Source organism: Jaculus jaculus, chromosome 2 (assembly GCF_020740685.1).
Source record: "Jaculus jaculus isolate mJacJac1 chromosome 2, mJacJac1.mat.Y.cur, whole genome shotgun sequence".
Lineage (NCBI taxonomy): Eukaryota > Metazoa > Chordata > Mammalia > Rodentia > Dipodidae > Jaculus > Jaculus jaculus.
The window spans coordinates 183,943,477-183,959,110 of record NC_059103.1 but is presented as its reverse complement, the minus strand read 5'-3'; positions in this window follow the sequence as shown (position 1 = coordinate 183,959,110).

Genomic DNA, 15,634 nt, shown 5'->3' with positions numbered 1-15,634 from the left:
AATTATTAAAACTATCATATAGAAGAAGGTACAAAGTAAGCCATCACCACCCTGATACCAAAACCAGACAAAGATAGAACAAAAAAAGAAAATTAAAGACCAATCTCCCTCATGAACATAGGTGCAAAAATTCTCAACAAAATATTTACAAACAGAATACAAGAATATATTAAAAATATCATTCACCTCAACCAAGTAGGCTTTATCCCAGAGATGCAGGGATGGTTCAACATATACAAATCAATAAATATAATACATTATATAAATGGGCTGAAAGACAAAAATCACATGATATCTCATTAGATGCAGAAAAAGCATTTGACAACATCCAACATCCCTTCATGATAAAAGCCCTACAGAGACTAGGAATAGAAGGATCATATCTCAACATAATAAAGGCTATTTATGACAAGCCTACAGCCAATATATTACTAAATGGAGAAGAACTTAAAGCTTTTTCACTAAAATTAGGAACAAGACAAGGGGGGTCCACTTTCCTAGGACACCTGGATGTCCTGATATGACTTAGGCTTCCCTCATAGCGCTGTGACCTTTGGCCAGTTGCCTAGGAAACTCCTTATATTCTTCCAGCCAGCAGCCATCACACAGCCCATCCCCTGTGACTCGTATCCCATACTTTTTTCCCACCATTACATAAATCCCCTGACTCCCTTTGTGCTGGAATGAATGTCCCTCTCTCAACTTGTTATAAAAACTTAGTCCCCTGATAAATAAACGAGCTATTCTCTGAAGCTGTCTTCCAGGTGTTTCTTCCCATAACACTCACGGCCACTCAAAACCCTACTCCACAGTTGCCTGGACACCTCCAGGGAGCCAGTGCACAAAGGCCTCCTGATGAACCAGGGGCCCTACAGGCACTTGTGTGCAAGGCCTAATGACCCAGGTTCAGTTCCCCAATATCCACATAGAACCAGATGCATACAGTGGTGAATGCATCTAGAGTTTATTTGCAGGGGCTACAGGCCCTGGTGCTCTTACTCCCCTCTTCTCTCTCTCTCTCTTTCTCTCCTTGCAAATACATAACTATTTTTTAAAAGGTGAGTTGTAATTTGAGTTCATTTAATTTTTTGTACACCATCAAAATCATCATATCAGAGTTCTATACTCAAGATACAGGAGTTGGTGCATTGTCTTTTGCTTGAGTCATCAAAAAATGACTTTAAATATAAGAAACATGTGCCTTATTTGAAGCAATTTTTATTCATAATTTTGAAAGGATCATTAATATGTTCAATGAAACTTAAACAAGTTTACCTTTAAATACTAGGAAATTTCTGTTTAAAATAATTATCTTCAGCTATGGCCTAAAATTACTGAATTACTTTCATGAAATATATTTGTTACTATGAAGTTGTCATGTGAAAATTGCATACGTTACCTATAAAATATTGATGAGTGTTTAGTGTGAGGAGATGTCTCAGGATAAGTGAGCTTCCTATGTAATCAGAATGACAGATTCCATCTCCAGTAACCTCATAAACCCCAGCAATGGGTGGAGTCTTAGCTGTGGCTTTCTGGTTAGCCACTCTAACTGAAAAATGAAGAGCTCCAGGCTCATTGAGTATCAGAGAAATAAGGTTGAAAGCAATAGAAGAGGACACTAAATATCTTCCTCTGACTTCTTCATGGATGCGTATGGGGGATAGGCATTTGCACATATATGTGCAAATACCATATACACATAGCATATACCGCCCACAGAAATATATAATTAGATATAAAAGGGGCCGTCCAAACAAGTAGCATTTAAATTCAATGATTAGAATGGACTGAACTCTTAGTGTTCTACATTCATTAATTTTCTAATAAATCCACGTTGACACATATCCACTAGATATCAATTTCACAATCTCATTGTGTGCGTATGATTTACAAAATTCCTTTGCTCTGAAAAGGAAAAAGGTAAAACATGCCTAGGAACACATTAAATATTTAGCTATGCTACCATATTAAGACTGCCAGCTTTAGGATTCTTCTTTACGCAAGTCATGTGGTCAAAGCCAAACAGCTTACTTTAACCTGTTTATCTAACTGTAGCTCATCTTACTTAAGGACAGTTATGTTCTAACTCACACAAGTACATGCATTTTCCAATTACTATGATTTAATATATTTTGACATCATGTTAAGGATTCAGTTTTGTATGAAGATAATTTGGCATCTGTAGGTCACTGTAAATTATTACAACAGTTACATTTTGTTACATTCAATAATTTAACACTTATTTGTTTATTCATTAAATATCCAGTGACATAGGAGGTTCCTTTTGCAGACTCAGTGTTCTGGAGAGTACCTCATATCTCTAGTGGAAAGCTAAGCCATGAAGGCTTTGTAACCTCCTTTAACCTCTGGGATGAAAGACATTAAAAATACATAGGCCATGTTCCCTTTCTTTTCATTCAGGAGCCTTGGGATGTAGTCTGGGCGTATGGTGATAAACTCGTGAGCATATTTGGATAAACACCAAGTCTTAGTTCATTTAAGACTCATGTAATATAAAAACTCACATGGTACTGCAAAGAAGCAAACCTTCCAGAACTGTCAGAAATTAACTAAAAATAAAAATAATTTGGTAGAAAACAAGGATACTCTAACTTCCATTCTATCACTTTAAAAAATTACCAGAAATCTCATCTTAAATTGAAAGGCATCCAACATGATTTTGACAAACTGGACAACTTGTGATGTTTTCCAGCATAGTTAGTTTACCTTCTTGTGTTTTATCTCCTCAAGCATTCTGGAGAGAAACTTGTACATTTAGTATTCCTGACTAAGACTCCTATATTCTTTTCCCATAGTGATGTAGGAGACAATGAACCTAACATATCATATCCATGACAGATCAGACAAATGTCACACTAAAGGAAAGATCAGCTGCTTTCCTGTGTCGAAAGAATCAAATGAAAGGAACCAGCCTGTATGCGGTCTGTCAATACTAAACTAAAATTAGATACAAGTACCCCAAGAAGCTACCTCACCTGTCTTGATTCCCATTGAATAAATGCATTTATGACCTTTACTTGATTAGTATCAAAGTATTGAAGAATAATTTCAAACACAATAAGAAAATAAACAACTACTAATGTATATTCATATATATGTATTGAAAATCTCTTCTTACCCACTGTGAACTGATTTATTTCCTAAAAATATCATCAGTATTCTAGTTTCCATTTATTCAAGTATCTAGTAAATGCTTAATATTGCATAGCACTAGACTACTTTGAGAAGCTTTGGAGAAAATAAAGGAAAAAAGAAAGCATCCTGTCCATTATGGCACATGAGTATGGAGTTTGTTTGCAACAGCAAGAAGCCCTGGAGCTCCCCATGTATTCTCCTGCTTTCTAGCTCCTCCCTCCTCTACCCTCTTGCTCTCTCTTCTAGTAAATGAATAAGCAATATTTTTTTAAAGACTGAAGAAGTACAAGTACAAAAGACAACACATCATTAAAAAAGCACTAACAAATAATTCACATATTCCAACAAGAAAATATAGTCAAAAATTGTTTTACTCAGACACAGGGGGCTAAAAATACTTTTTTATAAAGTGGAAAAATTATAAATAATATGAATTTTGACTTGAATTTTACTCTACAGTTTTGCATGCATATTGGGACAAGTCAGAGAAAAAAAAAATTAAGGGAGTCATGATATCTGAAAGTAGCACACAGGTTTTTCCAATATACTTTGAAGGGAGTATAGGAAATTTGGGAATGTTCAGGAAGCATATAATTAGAATTATAGCCTACTGTACAGGAGAATGCATTGGACTTAGGGCATCACGTGTTGAGAACCTGCTAGATATCATAAGTTATAGTGTGGTGCTGAACTAATAATAAGAAAACCAAAGTAGGTAAGTGGAAGGCAAGAATTAGATACTTTGGTTTCTAGCTTCAACTCTGTTTAGGAATGTATGATTCAAATATTGCAGAGTGTAGGGATGGGAGATGGATTACCACTTAAACATACGTGGTGGCAAAGCTTGACAGCCCTGATTCAATTCTCCAGAAGACATGTAAAACTGGATGCAAAGTGGTTTATCCATCGGTTATCCCAATATATCTATGGGAATGGGAGGTGGATCCAGGAGAATTTGAAGCTCCTGGGCCTAGTCTGACCTTTCTTTTCAGTCTGACGGTTTGGTTGCAATGGCCAGAAACACTACTTCAAATTAGATGGGGTATAGACAACTCCAGGTAGTCATCTGCCCTCCACACACACCGGAGAAAGTATACCCACGCAAGAAATCACAAATAAATATATAAGGTGCTATAGACGTAGATTGTAATTAAGGAACTATTTTAATTTTTGTTTATTTTAATTTTTATTTATTTGAGAATGACAAACAGAGAGAGAAACAGGGAGAGAGAGAGAGGGGGGAGGGAGAGAGAGAGGGAGAGAGAGAGGGAGAGAATGGGTATGGCAGAGCCTCCAGTCACTGCAAATGAACTCCAGGTGCATGCACACCCTTGTGCATCTGGCTAATGTGGGTCCTGGGGAATGGAGCCTTGAACCTGGGTCCTTAGGCTTCACAGGCAAGCGCTTAACCTCTAAGCCATCTCTCCAGCCCAAAGAACTATTTTAAATGATAAAGTGGAGAAATACCTGAGAGAATATTACTAGTATCACTATTATATTTTTACTACCCCAAACTGACCTCAATTTTAGTTCACGGACCAGTCTGGTCATCACTAAAGCTACCAAGATATTCACCCCATATTAATAAACCAGATTGATCACTATGATGTCATAAACTTAGAACACATAATGCATCCATTAAACAATATGAAGACCCCCATTGGTCTTCCTTGTCCTCCATAAATGCATTATGAATAAGACAAAATCAAAAGCTGTTTAAGAGATAATGAGAATTAAAGAATTTGTAGCAGATGGTACCAGCTGTGCACATTTAATTCCAGCTCAAACAATCTGCCAAACAGTTAGACAGAACTGCTTTTGCATGTGAAATTGAAGAGCCTGAGAGCCAAGGAAGAAATGAGAATACTCTTTCTGGCATTAGTTATCCAACCTTTTATTACAATTAATATTAATGGGCACAAGCCTTTTGTTGTACTACTTTCTTTATAGCAGTATTTCCTCTCACTTCCCTGTTGGCTAGAGAAATATAAGTATGTGTATATGCCATAGTGTTAAATAGACATCTCATATGGCCCAGCTATACCACTCTTGAGCATATACTATAAGAGCTCCACACTCTCCTACAGAGATTGCACATCCATGTTCATTGAAGCTTTATTGAATATAGCTATGCATCAGCTGAAAAAAATTTTTTTTTAATTTTAACAATTGCATATAAGGGGCTAGGGAGATGGCTTATCAGTTAAGGCACTATCCTTCATAGTTAAGGAATCCAGGTTCAATTTCCCAGTACCCCACTAAAGCCAGATGCACAAGGTTGCCCATGTGTCTGGAATTCATTTGAAGTGGCTGGAGGCCCTGGTGTACCCATTCTCTCTCTCTTTATCTTCCTCATTCTTTCTATCTCTTATAAATAAGTTAATAAATAAAATATTTTTAAAAATTGCACTTGATTATTCCTCACTGAATGATACCTAAATTGCAGGATGCCAAACAATAAAAAACAAATTTACATTGCAATATTCTATATCACATTTTAGGGTAAGAGTTTATTATCAATATTTTAAAGGAACATATCTTTGAAAGACCCTAAGATATTCCATCCTGTTTATAAGGTTATTGAATTTATATACTAAAGCAAAGTAGTATAAATGTTAGAAGATAAAATATGGACTTAAAATATGCTTAATATCCATTAGAATGCACAGATACAATGAATATGGAAGAATTTCATGAATACTGAGTTGAAATACAGACTTTTATGAACTGATAAGAAGGTATTAGAGGCAGAGGGAAGAATATTAACAACTGTTTCCATGAGGAATTGTGAATTTATTCAGCATATCCTTTTACTAGAATGGACTCACCATTTGTGGGAATATCTTTGACTGGCCTTTACTAGAAGACTTAAGTTACAAAATTTGTTTTGGAAGATAATGAAAACATGAAACTGAAGGTTGTTGACTTGGGGATGAAATATCCCCAAATTCTCAGACAGTACATAATAAGCTACAAGAGTTGTATGTATAACACATGCAATGTATCAGTGAAGTCCTTAAAATAACTCATGGAAGAGACAGTTGCTGTGTGAGCTCATATGAGGACAGTGAACTTGATAGAACTGGATATGGTAGAATTTAATACAAAGAAATCCCTTTTAGATATAGGAATGCACAAGAAAAAAATGGAGTATTGACTTTGAGTAATTGGAAAGATAAGGTAATTTTTATAAAGCTTGATCAGAAACACATGTATGGAGGGAGGAGTATTTGGTAAGGATCAGATCAATTTTATCTACCTCAAATTTTAGATTTCAGGAATGAGCAACTTGGACAAGGCTTAAGCATATGTTTGGTATTGTTAGATGTGCACTCATGATAAACTCAGCAATGATGAAGTGATAGATGTAAGGAAATATAGGTGTCCTGCAATAAAACGATCTCTATGAAAGTGTGAAAGCATATTATGTTCTCATGGTCAATGCTCCCATTCGGGTATGTATAGAAAAAGATTATGCAGGAATTCTTTGGGAGAGAATAACGAAGTAAAGCAATACTTATAAGAACTCTCTGGCAGTCCTGGGAATGCCTATGATTAAGAGAAGAGCAACTAGATAATTGGTGTCTTAAATTGTCAGAAATTTATTCTCTCCCAGAATAAAGATGTCAGCAGAACTGATTGTTTCTTTTTTTCTTCTGGAGGTTTGAAAAGAGAATTTGTTCTGTATATGTCCTTACTTTTCTTGATTGCCCTAAGTGATTTGTTTTCCTTGGTTTATAAACTCATCTCTCCAAATCCTACTTTTCTGTTCACATCAACTTTTCTTCTGGATTTCTATGCCTCAAGATTTTCCCTGGTTTCTTTCATAACAAGACATTTCATTCAGTTTAGTATTTACCCTAAGTTCAGAATATCATAATCTCAATATTGTTAATATAGTTATAATGTCAAAGATTCTATTTATATCATTTTACTTTTAGTTTACAATTAATTGTACATATTTATGAGATTTTATAAATAATTCAATTATTGAATTAGTACAATTCACATAACCTAATGTTTACAAGTTTCTGAAGAGAAGGTCACATTTTGAGCTTGAAAATACCCTTTGTGGACAACTGTTCAAACAAATAGACCACTATCAAGGAGGTGTAGGGTAGAAAGATACAAGATGATCCCCATGCTTTCATATTACTTGAGAGAGCTCAAATAAAAAGATGTATATAACAAGCAATTATTCTCATGTTATAGGTGATAAAGGAAAGCTGGAAGTAAGTCATGTATAAGTTATCTGTTTTTATACTGTTGTTAAATGAAAGCTTTTATAACCCAAATGCAACTTCAATCCCAATGTATTTCTGTTTAAAAAGTATTGTTACATTTTTGACCCAGACCCTGGAAAGCATTTATTCTATTGTTTTTTTTTTTTTTTTAAATAAGCCTTTGTTTCAGTTTCTTTTTTTTTTTTTTTTAAATTTTATTTATTTATTTGAGAGAGACAGGCACAGAGAGAAAGACAGATAGAGGGAGAGAGAGAGAATGGGCGCGCCAGGGCTTCCAGCCTCTGCAAACGAACTCCAGACGCGTGCGCCCCCTTGTGCATCTGGCTAACGTGGGACCTGGGCAACCGAGCCTCGAACCGGGGTCCTTAGGCTTCACAGGCAAGCGCTTAACCGCTAAGCCATCTCTCCAGCCCTCTATTGTTTTTTTTTAATTATTATTTTGGAAAGGATGATTTATTTTAAATCATCTGATCATATAATTATTTTGTAACCATTTTGTGTACCTGTTTTCTAACCACACATATTTTGCTTACATTTTGTTTTGACAATGTTTCATTTGCTTTTCTTTGCTTTTCACTTTTAATTTAGAGACAGACAAAGCTAATTTGGTAAAATATGATAAAGATAATTTTCACTCAGGAAAAGTAAATTCTTAAAAAGTAAATGATGAAATTGAATAATGAAAACATTATATCTATTGCCAGGCTTAAGCACATAAGAGAGATACTGTTTGTATCATATCTGTCTCCATAACATATCTCATGCATCTATATTATTTATAGTCAAGCCTGCTTAAGATGGGCAAATCATTCAAATTTCTGATTGGTATTCATAAACCACATAGTTAAATACTGGGTGATCAGAACAATATAAGATGCATTATGTTACTTTGAATAGCCAGAGAAAAATGTCTAAAATAACTACATTTATAAACATTCAGTAATTATTGAACATGAAAAAAATGTTAGTAATAAATATCTGACGCTTTCAATCAACTTGAAGACATTTTAAAGCCATTCCATATAAAATATTGAGATAATAAATTGATTTTCATATTTGATGAAACAGCTCAAAACTTTGTTGTTTAAAAATTGACTAGTGGAGATTGATATGAATTAGTCAATATCATCACATATTTAAAACAAAAAAATAAACTTATTGTAAGGACTATCATTAGCTCCCAATTTTTGCATTGATCTGTTTTTCAAACTTCATCCATCATGCTTTTTCTAAAAGTGTATCGTAGTTAAATAAATTTTGAATATATGTCTAAACTTCACTTTATACATTGCTGAAAATTCACACCACTATGATTACTTTCCCTTTCATGTATTCTTACATAATTTTAGAGCAGCTGAAATGTTTATCTCTTTCCTGTCATTTTTCCAGTTCCCCAGCTATAAATCTCTTCTACCGCCATGGCATTTTATAGGCATCTCTTTTAAACTGGTTTTACTGTACTGACATTTGCCATTGTTACTTGCAAATATATTTTGTCCCTTCTATTACATTGTAAGTGTAAGTCCCTTGATGATGAGTCATATGTAATAGTTGCATTTGTTTCCTTGCCATAGGAGCTCAATATGACTTCTAAAATAAATGAATGAACACACTGATGAAAATGATACAAGCTATATAAAGTTAAGAAGAAATTGATCCCTATCCAGATGAGACAGATATTTGTACTTACAATCTAAATTGGATTATGTGTAGCCAAACTAAAATCAGCTGCATTGATTTTCTTTCCTCTGTAGCCAAAATGATCATTCAATGTCAAAATCACTGTTATCTTTCTATCTGAAAAAGAATTGCTTACATTCCTTGACTTCTTAAGTTCTTGTTCTGTATAATACATCAATATTCATTATTTTTAAATGCACTGGAAAACAAATAAGTGACAAAGAAGTCACAGTGATTTGGAAAGTTTACATACTCAGTTGCACAGTAGAATATTTAAAACCTTAAAATGGCAAACTTATAAACATGTATACAACTGGTGAATTGTAATCTCCAGATGTGTGGAGAAACCACTTTAATAGTCCATTCATGGTTCTTTTCATTTGCAGTTATAAGTATGTAGGAATATTAGCCATGAAATTTTATGGAAGAGGGGGTGGAAAGAATGTCAGAGACACATGTTGGGTCATGATTTGCAGAGACATTTATCATACCAATAACTGTGGGCTAACTCCACAATGCACGACCCATTTACATCAACAAGGAAGGTCCAATGGGAGGGGGTAGATCATAGATGAGCCTAAACAATGGTACCAAACTGTCTGTATTTGCTGAAAATAAAACTAATAAATTATATAAAATAAAATTTAAATAAAGCAATACATGGAATAGAAAAAAAAATTAGAAGGTACAAGCTGGTAATGAATTCTATTTTACCATGAACACTGATGCTCACCGTGATTTGAAAGGAGATGCAATGAACAGATAGAAGACACTTGATTAATCCTTGTAAACTGTATTTTGATGAGTTGAGGCTGTTGGGATTATGGTCAGATATAATCTTAAAAACATTCTTCTAGAATTTACATTTTAAAATTAAAATTTAGGTTTTAAAATTGTTTACTTCAGTTGCTATGATTTCTCAGTATATTTTCAAGAAAAAAACTCAAAAACACTCTGATCCTTTGAGACATGAATGGGTAAAAAGCATAGGTTCTCCTCCACTTTAGCTAATTTGTGACAGATTAAGCACAAAATACAGTATGGTAATACTGTTACTGTACAATGATTACTTTATACCTCTATCTCAAGAAAGTATCAACTAAAATATTAGGAGAGAATATGCAAAGGGTAGAACACTACATTTTTAGTTGATAATAATGAGTTTATTAGCAGATACTTTCAGAAGCATAAAATCAAATTTGCACTGTACTTTGATAGTAATTATAATGAATTTTATATCTTATGGAATCCATACTTGGTTTGTTTGGTAAATATTTGCATATTTTCAAGTGCACTTGAAAGCCGTACTATATAACTGTATTAAATAAATAATAAACTCCTTTTCAGAGAGAACAGTTTTATTGAGATATTGATTTAAAAGAAATTTTGCTTATTTATTTGCTAGGAGAGAGAAAGAGAGAGAGAGAAAGGAGAAAGACAGACAGGGAATGAGCATACCAGGCCCCCCTTCTAGCTACTGCAAACAAACTTCAGATGCATATACCACCTTGTGCATCTGGCTTTACATGTGTACTAGGGAATCAAATCCATTTCACCAGGCTTTTGGGGCAAGCATCTTAACTGCTGAGCCATTTCCCCAGCACCCTTATTGAGGTATTCTTAACTAGACTTTATTACTGATAAAACACAAGACCTAGATCATATTTATCTAACAAAACTACCATTCCCCTGTGCAAAACTTTTAAAGATACCTCTCTTTTGGTTTTCAGGGTTATAACTCACATGTTCCCCAAACTTTGACAATAAGCTCCTTCTTTCATGAAAGAGGGCTGGCATTCAGCTAATATTAACCTCTGCATATGCCATATATTCAATTTTCTATACTCATGGATGTAGCAACTGAGAAAATCTAAATGTTAATAACTTATTAGATGTATTTCATGTCAAAAATATATTTTTGTAGTTTAAGTATTGTTTGATTGTTGGAAAAAGTAGTAGATGACTTTATGTTGTGTTGCCATTTAAAATAAAGTACCATTACCCTTATGTGACATATAAATTGTAGTCTATGGCTTTGTTAATGTTGTAGAAAGCTTTAAAGGCTGAAATGCCTCTTACACCTCAACATTAATGAAAACACTTATTGATGTCAGGACATAAGAGGAATGAATGTCCAGGAAGCCACACTTGGTAATGCTTCCAAGAAACTTGTCTCTCCTTTCAACACTGTTTCCTGATTAGCAGCACAAAGGACAGATATCTTTATGCCTGACTGAATTTATCTTCTTACAGGTGATTATTTAAATTTATTTTACCATTGATATTAGATGTTATCATTTTTCCCTCTCAAATAAATAAGGATTGTTGCTAATCAAGATAAGGAGTAATCTTGAATTAGAATCCCATAATTATTCTAGAATCAATATTAAAATCTAGTATTTTATGTCATTGGATTTGGAGAAGTTAGACGTAATGGCAGGAAGAAACTGAAATTTTTAAAAAAATGGAGACAGTTGATTTCTCTTTTACTCTTACTCTCTTGGTAGTGAATCCACTAAATATAAATAAATAAATAAATAAATAAATAAATAAATAAATAAATAAATAAATAAATAAAATACAAAGGAAGATGGGGGCATTTGTTTCTTTAGCTCCAAATCTTGACCATTTCTATTTTATTATATCCAGTGTTCCCTCCACCCCCAGAAGCCCATTTGGGAGCAATTTGGCTGTCTTGGGCTCTTTTGATTATCAAATACATGCCTAACACTCAATAAGACTTCAGATTTAACAGCAAGAAAACCTTCTGTAATATAACAAAGCCAACCATACACAATGACCCATATAAACCAGCACGTCTGAAATGTGAACAAAAAAAAGAAAGTGTCCAAGCCCATGAGTCAGCCAAATGTGTACACTTTTCCTTCTGAGGCTGTAGGCACGTATGCTTTCATAGTTTGTATTAGTGCACACATTTTATTTTGACCACTTTATACATTTCCTGTGACATTGTCATTATGGTGATAAAATAAATTAGATAAATAGCAAAGGCCGTATTAATGTTGGCACTTTTTTGAAAGAAGTTTAGTTTCTTTTTTCTCTCCTGTGGTGGCAGGCTATCTCTATCTTAAGGTTCAAGTTCATTTGTCCCATAAAGAGTTGGAGCTGGCTGAAGTGACAAGGAAAGGTAATCTGGCACATCTGGATTAAAGGAACTCTATAAGTGTTCTTAAGGATACTTAGTCATTGTAATTTTCTTTTTTTAATTTTTGTTTTTCATTTATTTATTTGAGAACGACAGACAGAGAGAGAAAGAGGCAGATAGATAGATAGAGAATGGGCACACCAGGGCCTCTAGCCACTGCGAAGGAACTCCAGACAGGTGCACCCCTTGTGCATCTGGCTAATGTGGGTCCTGGGGAATCGAGCCTTGACAGGCAAGTGCTTAACTGCTAAACCATCTCTCCAGTCCATTAGTCATTGTAATTTTCTTAATGACCCTTGGCAAGTCTTTTTTTTTTTTTTTTTGGTATTACTGTTTTTATAGCCTATATACTAGAATATCAATAGTATATATAAGGTAGAAAAAGAAGAAAGCAAATAGAATTAATTTAAGGAGTAACAAATATAAAAATGTTTAATCTTTATGCATTTGTATATGTTTTCAAAATTAATTACATATTATCAGTCATTGATTTCCAAATAACTGTATTGGAATAATATAGGAATGGGTTTTGTTTGAAGTTAGTAGACTTTTTTAAGTTAGTAGACTTTTGGGGGGGAACCAGTATCATCTATAATAAGTTAGGAAAGCATATTGACTATGAAATAGGACATCTTGGGTTCATTTATTCTCATACTTTGGAAAAGATAGAGTAGTTAACTCATGATGTATCAATTATTCAACTATGAAATGAGGATGGGCATAGTATTTATTTCAGCATGTTGTAGTGAAATTTTCTAAAGATGCCTCTTGTAAAGATAATACAATGTGTGTGCTTGCCATTATGTAAGGTGTTTTTTTTGTTTGTTTGTTTTTTGTTTTTTTTTTTCCATTTTCCTTAATGCTCTCAAACAGATCCACATTCACCTTTGTGGCTGTCCTGAATATCAACTGCAGTAGATGACTTCCACTTCCCAAATGTAGCTATTGTATATTTCATCCTGGAGACACTGAAGGACTTAAGTACACAGGTTGATGGTCTAGTTCTGGAATACCTTTGGATACGTTCTCTTCAACAAAGACCTCTACTTAGGAAAAGCAAATGTGATCCGGTACTTGGTGTTGTACCAGTGTCGGTACTTCTGGTGATGACCTTGGGTAGACAACTTCACATCATCATGCCTTAACTTTTTCCTGATTGTAAAATGTGATTTTTCATCCTCTTTCAGAAGCTGGAAGATGTGAGTAAAAAAAAAAAAAAAAAAAAAAAAAAAAAAAAAAAAGTCCGCGATTTATTATGAGCTGCAGGAACTAGCAGGAACTAGAAAGCATAGTATTGTTCAAGGTATTATGTCAGCAGATAAATCTTTCAGGATTCATTTTGAAAAGATAATTGGATTATGGGATTAGTATTGTGGCTGAAAATAAGCATCAGAAATTGGTATTTCAGTAGTCATTGTTTTGATCCCATCATTAAAATTTATTTGGGCTCAATAATTACATTGAAAATACACGTAACTTTTCAGAAATAAAGTTTTTTTTTTCTTTTTTATTAAGTATAAACTCCTTTTCTTTTTCTGGATATGTACTCGTGCATTCAAACAGAATTTATAATCCCAAGATTTCTGCGGATGGGAGATTATGATAAAAAATAAAACCAGTCGAGGTGACTGATCTCTGCACCCTTGGGAAGGAGGGTTTTGCCCTGTGTCCTCATTAAGTCGGAGAACCTGTTTGCATCTAACTCATCAGTCAGCCTGGTTAAATGCACTCTGACATCTTGAGTGAAATCAATGCGAGGGCCACGCCAAGGTGGCTGAGCGGGGTTAATGACGTTCTCTGTGTTGACCCTCCCAATCACGGTCTAGTCTCAACCTTGTCGCCCGCCCACTCCCTTTCCAAATCTGCAGACAATAAAAGGGATCCGTTGGTAAGGAACAAGATTCTACCCCGCTGCTCCTCATTGAACCTCTACAGTTTAACTTGATCAGTTGGGCGTCTACAGCTTTTGCCTTTTGCTATCGCTACCCAGGAGAGAAATCCCTTTTATACACGAGCACATAGGCACGCATACTCATATGCATGACAGAAAAGAAAAAAAAAAAAAACATTTGGGAAAACACCTATGCATCGAAAATTCACACCCTCCATAAACAAGCACCCTTAGGGCTCTTGACAATGCCAACCCCTCTTTTTCTCGTTCTTCCTCCATCTCTCTCCCTCTCTTTCTTACAATGGCAGGCTCATAAAATATGCCACATACCCAGAGAAGCTGAGAATTCTTCTTAAATACTGAACCCATTCGCCACTGACGACTAGGAACGCTTGCCTCTCCCGGTGCCCATTTTCCAGAGCGGAACCCAGTCGTTCCAGATGTCACTGCCTTGGTCCACTGAGCTGCAGGACCCCACGTGAGCTCGGGGACAAAAGCGGACCTGGGGTGACTGCCTGGTTCTAGGGACAAGGGGAATTCTTTTTGGACAAAGTGGGGCGCTGCCAACTCCAGCCAGACAGTCCCTTGATGGGGAGGCTCCCTGTCGCCCCTCCCCGTCGCGGGCCTCCTGCAAACAGAGCCTCGGGCAGGCGGCAGCGACTACCCATTCGGGGACCATGTTGCAGCGACCCACTCCTGCTACTCCGTCAAGGTCCCCAAAGCGACCTGTCGGTCCCCAACTCAGTCTCCTGTAAGGAACGTTGTTGTCAGCATATTTGAGCCAGGACTTTGGCAAAAAAAAAAAAAAAAAAAAAAAAAAAAAAATCGGAAAGTAGCTTCCATGAGAACAAACACACTGGTCTCAGGGACGCAGCTCTTCTGCGCCGCGTGATGTGCGCAGCGGTCCCGGACAGATGTGGAGGTACCGGAGGATAGAGGGCGGCCAGTAGATGGCGCGAGAACTCTTCCTTTGCGAGGTCTTAACCCTTGCGGGGCTCATGGGCTGCCGAGTCCAGATGTACTGATAATATATATACATTTTGCGATTTGAACACCACCCTCCCCCCTTTTACAGATTTTGGGCCGATTCTGAATTAAGACAAATGACTATTCACTAGATAAATCACATGGATAAAGTAGTTTAACTGCGGGGCACGCTAGCTGACTGGGGATTGGGGAGGATGGAAGGATAAACTATTTGGGGAAAGGACTCTGACTGACTTCCCTCTGCCATCCCACACCCTCCCCAGCCACAGATAACATCCATTTACCAAACAATAAAACCCGTGTTAAGGGATTCCTATGTAGGTATTTTAATGTGTAAATGAATATTTGCAACTAGATGTTCTGTGCTTTATTTTATTTTATTTTATTTTCAATTCACATCAAAGTATAATAGGTGCATGAAGTCTGCCTGGATTGCAAACCAACCACTGTAGTAACACATGTCCCATTATAACGACTGGGCAGCGATGGAGCCAGATTCATTATCGT